Genomic DNA, 6,044 nt, shown 5'->3' on the forward strand with positions numbered 1-6,044 from the left:
TTTTAATCATCCTAAGAAAAACAATACCAGCAACATTTTTTTTTAGCTTCTGTCAAATAGACACAAAATACAAAAGACAATAGCAATAATATAGAAGAACTGTAAATTCAGAATTTGTTTTGTAATTTTTTTATAATTGTGAGGGAACAGCTTTTGCAAAAATGAAATCCATTTTGAATTTTTTTATTATTATTTGTAGGCCACATTTTCTGAAATGGCAATAGTTAATCTTGATATTTTTGTCCATTGACAAACAAATGCAATAGTAAATGCACATGAAAAATTCTGACTTTCCAGTGATTTAATATTGGAAAAAAATAAATTTCGTGTATGAAACAGTCTTCCTTAGTGAGTTCTGTTATGTATAAAAATTCTTTATGTAAATTTCATATTGGGATATATTGTTTTCATATAAGCTTTTTTATCATATGGGTTTTTATTTGAAATAACTCTGATTCTTCTTTTTTCTTTAAAAGTTTTTATCAGTAGATCATAAAAATATTCATCTTTTTAATGTTTGAATGTTAGGAATTATATATCAAGAAACATGATAAAGGACATAGGAAGTGGAATTTATTATGAATTAAATTGAATAGAGAATTGATTTAATTGGGAACAAATTAATTGTATTTGATTTATATATAGAAAAACAGAGTTTCTTTTTTTAATTGAACACAAGTTATGAAAAGCACAGTATATGCCTTATTTTTATTTTTGATTGTTTATTTCTTCTTTGTTATTTTATAGTCACATTTGGCATAGGAAAGGATTCCTTTTATGAAGGTAATTTTCAAAATTGCCATTCGTTTGCTTATAACAAACAAAAGGCCAAAATACATGATATTTAAAAATATATGTACGTACCGGTATAATTGTATATGTATGTCTTTAATTTGTTATTTAATCATATAATTCAGTTATATATGTAAAGCCTTGGAAAGACCACAATAATATTGCCTGCATTACTTTTTACATATCAAATATATATAAATATAAACTTTTAGCAAATGAAAATTGTGAATATTGTATCTCCGTATTAAATTTATTGTTGCCTCCATCAAACAAGAATAAGTTTTTAAAATTAAATTAACCTAAATGAAGGTTTCTTGTACCTCTTTTGTTATGACTGCAAATTTTTGATATTTTTTATGTAACTTATATGCAAACTATATCCATGCTAATTCTTGTTTATGTATGTTGATTTAACCCCTTGTTTTTGTTGATTAATGGTAATTTTAAATAAGGTATATTACTCAATTTATTTCACTTGACTGGGCGGAGTTTAACCGGTTCGCTCATAATAAACCAGTCCATCTATAGATAGGTATTTTAAACTCATCAATGAAGTGTCCAGTCATTCTTTTGCAAATTCCTTTGATGACACTGATAGGTGATCAGAAATCAGTTATAGTTATAACGGCAATCATCCTTATCACACACATCTTCAAATAGACTGACCTTATGCAAATTAAAACGTAAGCTCTGCCCGATCAGTTGAAATAACATTGGTAATAGATATCAGGAATTCTTAGATATGCTTGATTTGATTTGCCTTTGGATGTAAGACTAACAATAAAAATCAAATACAGTCAAACAATAGTGTTTTGCAGTCAGTTAAATTGTAACATTTAAAAAAAAACAAAGCTGAATTTACACAAAGTTGTTCTAACAGCATCTAACAGTGAACAAAGTATGGTTTTTTTTTAGAGCTAAGATCAAATACTTAGGTTCTTAGATGCAGTATTAAAACTTTGATGACTTACTGTGATTGTATGTGCTTTCTAAATTTTGATTACATGACCTGTTTGATTAATAGATTTTAACTTTTATATTTTGTTGTTGTGTTAAATCTGTCTGTTTGTGTGTGATATAGCTGGGCTTACAAATAACATTTTTGAAGTTATATTTCAAATATATATGTGACTGAATGGGCTACAGAGCATTTTGATTGATCTAAGACTAAGGGGTAAACTTAGAGTTATTTGATTTATTGTTAATTTTTCTGAGAGGAATGAATGTTGTTTTTGTTGCTGCTTGAATATAACATGACAGTTACTGTTAGATTTTATGTTGTAATGGAATTCAGAAGTTAATCTTTTATTTGTTTGAGAGAAGTTGGAGTTTACTTCAATTATTTTTTATCTAGAAAACATTAAGGTAGAAACTTACGTTTGGCCCAGGTGCGGGAGTTTCTAGCTGCATTTAGACCCATTGGTGGCCTTTGCCTATTGTCTGCTCTTTGGTCGGGTTGTTGTCCCTTTGACATATACCCCATTTCCATTCTCAATTTTATGATGAAATAAAATATAGCAAATTCCAAAAGGAGTACATTATAAAACGATTTGTGTTAAGTTTAATATCTAAAAAGATACAATATTAAGACAAGCCAAGTTTAGTATTTATATGATGTGGTTTGAATTTGTTTTTGGAATCACCATTTGTCCTTTTCCTCATGTTAATGGTTCAATGATTTGTTGTTTGATTTTTGTGATTTTAATATATAGAAGGTCAACAATATTTGATCAAGTAAATTATCTTAAGATTATAGAGGTCAAATGATCTTGACCAAATTTTCCTTGTTTAATGATCAATGTCAAACTTTTATGCTCACATTGCCTTTATTACTGTTTATTTATTGTTTTCTTTATTTGATTTTACTTTGTAAAGTGCTAACATCCATTTATCAGGGTTGAATTGTACCCATATTCATGGTAAATTGGTCAACATAAAGTTTCCTGAACCTCTAAGGAGTAGGTCTGGGAAGGGACGATTTTGGCCTCAAATTTCAGGTTCATCTAACGAAAGATTTTGGACACTTTTTAAACACTTGAGTGTCTATTTCAATTGATTCAATTAGTTTCTGTGTAAGATTTCAACTGATTTAGTCATTTAAAAGTATCCAATTCAAGCTTAAATATAAAAAATCTATCAAATATGCTAAAAAAATGTCACTTTTCAGATGATTTTTGTCAAAAATGAAAGTGGCCGCATCCATGTACATCCTCAACCTTTATATATGTTATGTTTTATCATCAAATACAACTTACATTTCAATATTATGAATGAACACGAAAACAGCCACTTTCATTTAAGACGGAAACCGTCTATAATTTAACTATAATGCTAAAATTGTAAAGATTTCAGTAATTTAGCATGACTTAATGATGCTAGTATCCCGATATATGTACATTGTATTGTCAAAAACAGCCAATATTTGTGTAGCAGAAGCATTCTACTTTCCAGTAAATAGATGAAAGATTACATTTTACATTTTTGTAAAACTGCTATATTTTGGGGCCAAACAGGGGTCTTACTGAACCTACTCCTTTGTGGCTCATTTAAAAATATTTCCTGCATGTCACTTGTTTCAGTTGTACCACTAAAATATTCTGTTTGATAATTTTAATATATGACAAAACTGAACAAGTTCTTCCAGTATTACATATTTACAATTTCAGAAAGCTTCCAATAGAGAGCACTTCAGTGAAAAAGATGCAAAATTTCCCATATGTATAAAAAATATATCTATATCAAGTTTTTTAGGATATCTTCAGGAAAAAAATATATTGCAATCAACAAAACTAAAACTCAACAATTTTAGTTGTAACATTACATGACTAATATATATTTACTGAACAGTTGGAATGCTGATACAGTCTGTACATTTGACTGGGTATGTAAATCATCCTCTTGCTGCATTATATTTCATAGAGAAATATGAGCATTAGAAGGTACTCATTCATGTGTTGTTAGAATAAATTATCAAGAATATTAAGGACTGATTATTTATTCCACATTTATATATGCTTTAAAATGTGGATCATCTGTATTTTAATGACATTCTATCTTTATAATAAAAATGCACAACAAACCTGTGTCAAACATTTTTTTAAAGCATATTCACCTGTATTCAAGGAAAATGTCAAGAAAAATGCATAATTTTACTGATTTTCTTAATAGTACTTTGATGCAAAGCTTGAACTTTATTGTTTAAATCCTACAATCATTTCCAAAGTTGGCAAAAGAGAGACGAAAGATACCAGAGGGACAGTCAAACTCACAAATAGAAAATAAACTGACAACGCCATGGCTAAAAAGGAAAACTGACAAACAATAGTACACACAACACAACATAGAAAACTAAAAAATAAACAACACAAACCCCCACCAAAAACTAGGGGTGATCTCAGGTGCTCCAGAAGGGTAAGCAGATCCTGCTCCACATGTGGTACCAAACTTGATTTGATAATGCCCAAGATCTCAAGTTATTAAGTTTTAGGTTTGATTTACTGTCAAAGTTCTCCATGAAAAAATAATTAACTATTACTGTATAAAAGGGATACATGTTTTAGCAGGTTTTAAATAGTGTATTATTTAACTTCATTGAGTTGTATACAAAATTGTTGAATAATGCATTTTTGAATCACCTGCACAAAATGTAAAATTCGAGACTAAGGGGGCGCTGGCATAAGGTTAGTGAATACAGCTTCCTATTTCAAAAGCTTGATAATCCATATCTGGGAAACAAAGACCATATGGTGTGAGGCTTCATTCAGGCATATGTTCTTTGTCATTGGCCTCATTTTACTTATTCCATTATCAATATAGTTTTCCTGATGAGGCCAGTTACTCAGATGCTGAATACATTGTATGAACTATAGATTGACTGTAAGCTGTACTGATAGTTTTCATCTAACCTTGACTTCCTTTTCTTGGTTCGTTGATTCACACAAAGAGGTGTTATGATTACCGATGAGCCACTATTAACAAAAGACCAAGCAGAAGTACATTTACACAGAATGTAGACTATTTGCCTGATTAATGATTGTCAGAATAACATGTTCTTTTGACAATGTTCACCTAACTTGGCCTCATGTTCATGGTTACGTGCTAAACGTTTAGTTTTCATAATTAGATCTGTTTGTACGATGCTATAAATAAGAGTTAAACTGTGCTCGTTGGATATCATGATTTGAAGTTGTTGAAGTTCGATTTGATCTTGAAACAATTTTTATTGTTGAATTACATATTGATTATTTAGATGTTGGAGAACTTAATTTATGTATGCTCAAAGTCTAAGGAGAGATCAACTATACATTAATGCACAAAGACATTTTTTTAAGTTTTTGATTTGCAACCATACTTCATTTCCTCTTTTTGTTGGCACAACTTTTTGGAATTTTGGGTCCTCAATGATCTTCAACTTTGTACTTGTTTGGCTTTTCAACTGTTTTAATATGTAGACGAAACGCGCGTCTGGCGTAATAAATAATAATCCTGGTACCTTTGGTAACTATTCTTCTCAAGATAAACGATTCCGTTTTTAAGCATTCATTCTCTGTCATAAATAGCCTTAATTCGAAACCACACATTTCTATGAAACGACCGTCTGTGTAAATCTGTACATTTGTCTTTTGATAGAGTCCAGGTTTAGTCGATAGGCTATTTTTGTTTTAAGTTTTTCATTTGGTAGTCTATGGTCAGTTTCTTACCCTGTGGCATTTGGGAGACAATTCTCATATCATTAATCTCCAAGGACATTGCCAGATTTTCTAATTAAAAAATAGACAGTTAGTTTTTTGCTGTCTTTATCACCTCGAAGTTGACTAAATTCGAAACTGCGTTTCATTAGAAACACCTCATATATACCTATAGTTTATATAGACTTTGGTAATAAATATATATATTTATATAATGTACATAAAACGGTTTTTCTCACTGACAATCTTAGAAGATTTTCTTTATTTTCATATTGTCAAAACTATATGGTTGTTTTTTCATCAGTCTCTATCACTCCGAAAATGTATGATTTGAAACTACATATCTCTTTAGAATACCCTCTTCTTGTATGTTTAAATATTTTCTTTTGATGCTAGAAACCAATGTTTTTGAGCATTGATATCGAAACGGAGTTGATTTACATTGTGGATGACGCTAATCCGTCCACACAGCAGGTATTAATCCGTTTTGTAGTTTTGCTATTCTCTATGTTATTGCAAGTTTCTTTTTAATATATTTATAAGATTTAAACATCGATAAATTAC

This window comes from Mytilus trossulus, chromosome 7 (genome assembly GCF_036588685.1).
Source record: "Mytilus trossulus isolate FHL-02 chromosome 7, PNRI_Mtr1.1.1.hap1, whole genome shotgun sequence".
NCBI lineage: Eukaryota > Metazoa > Mollusca > Bivalvia > Mytilida > Mytilidae > Mytilus > Mytilus trossulus.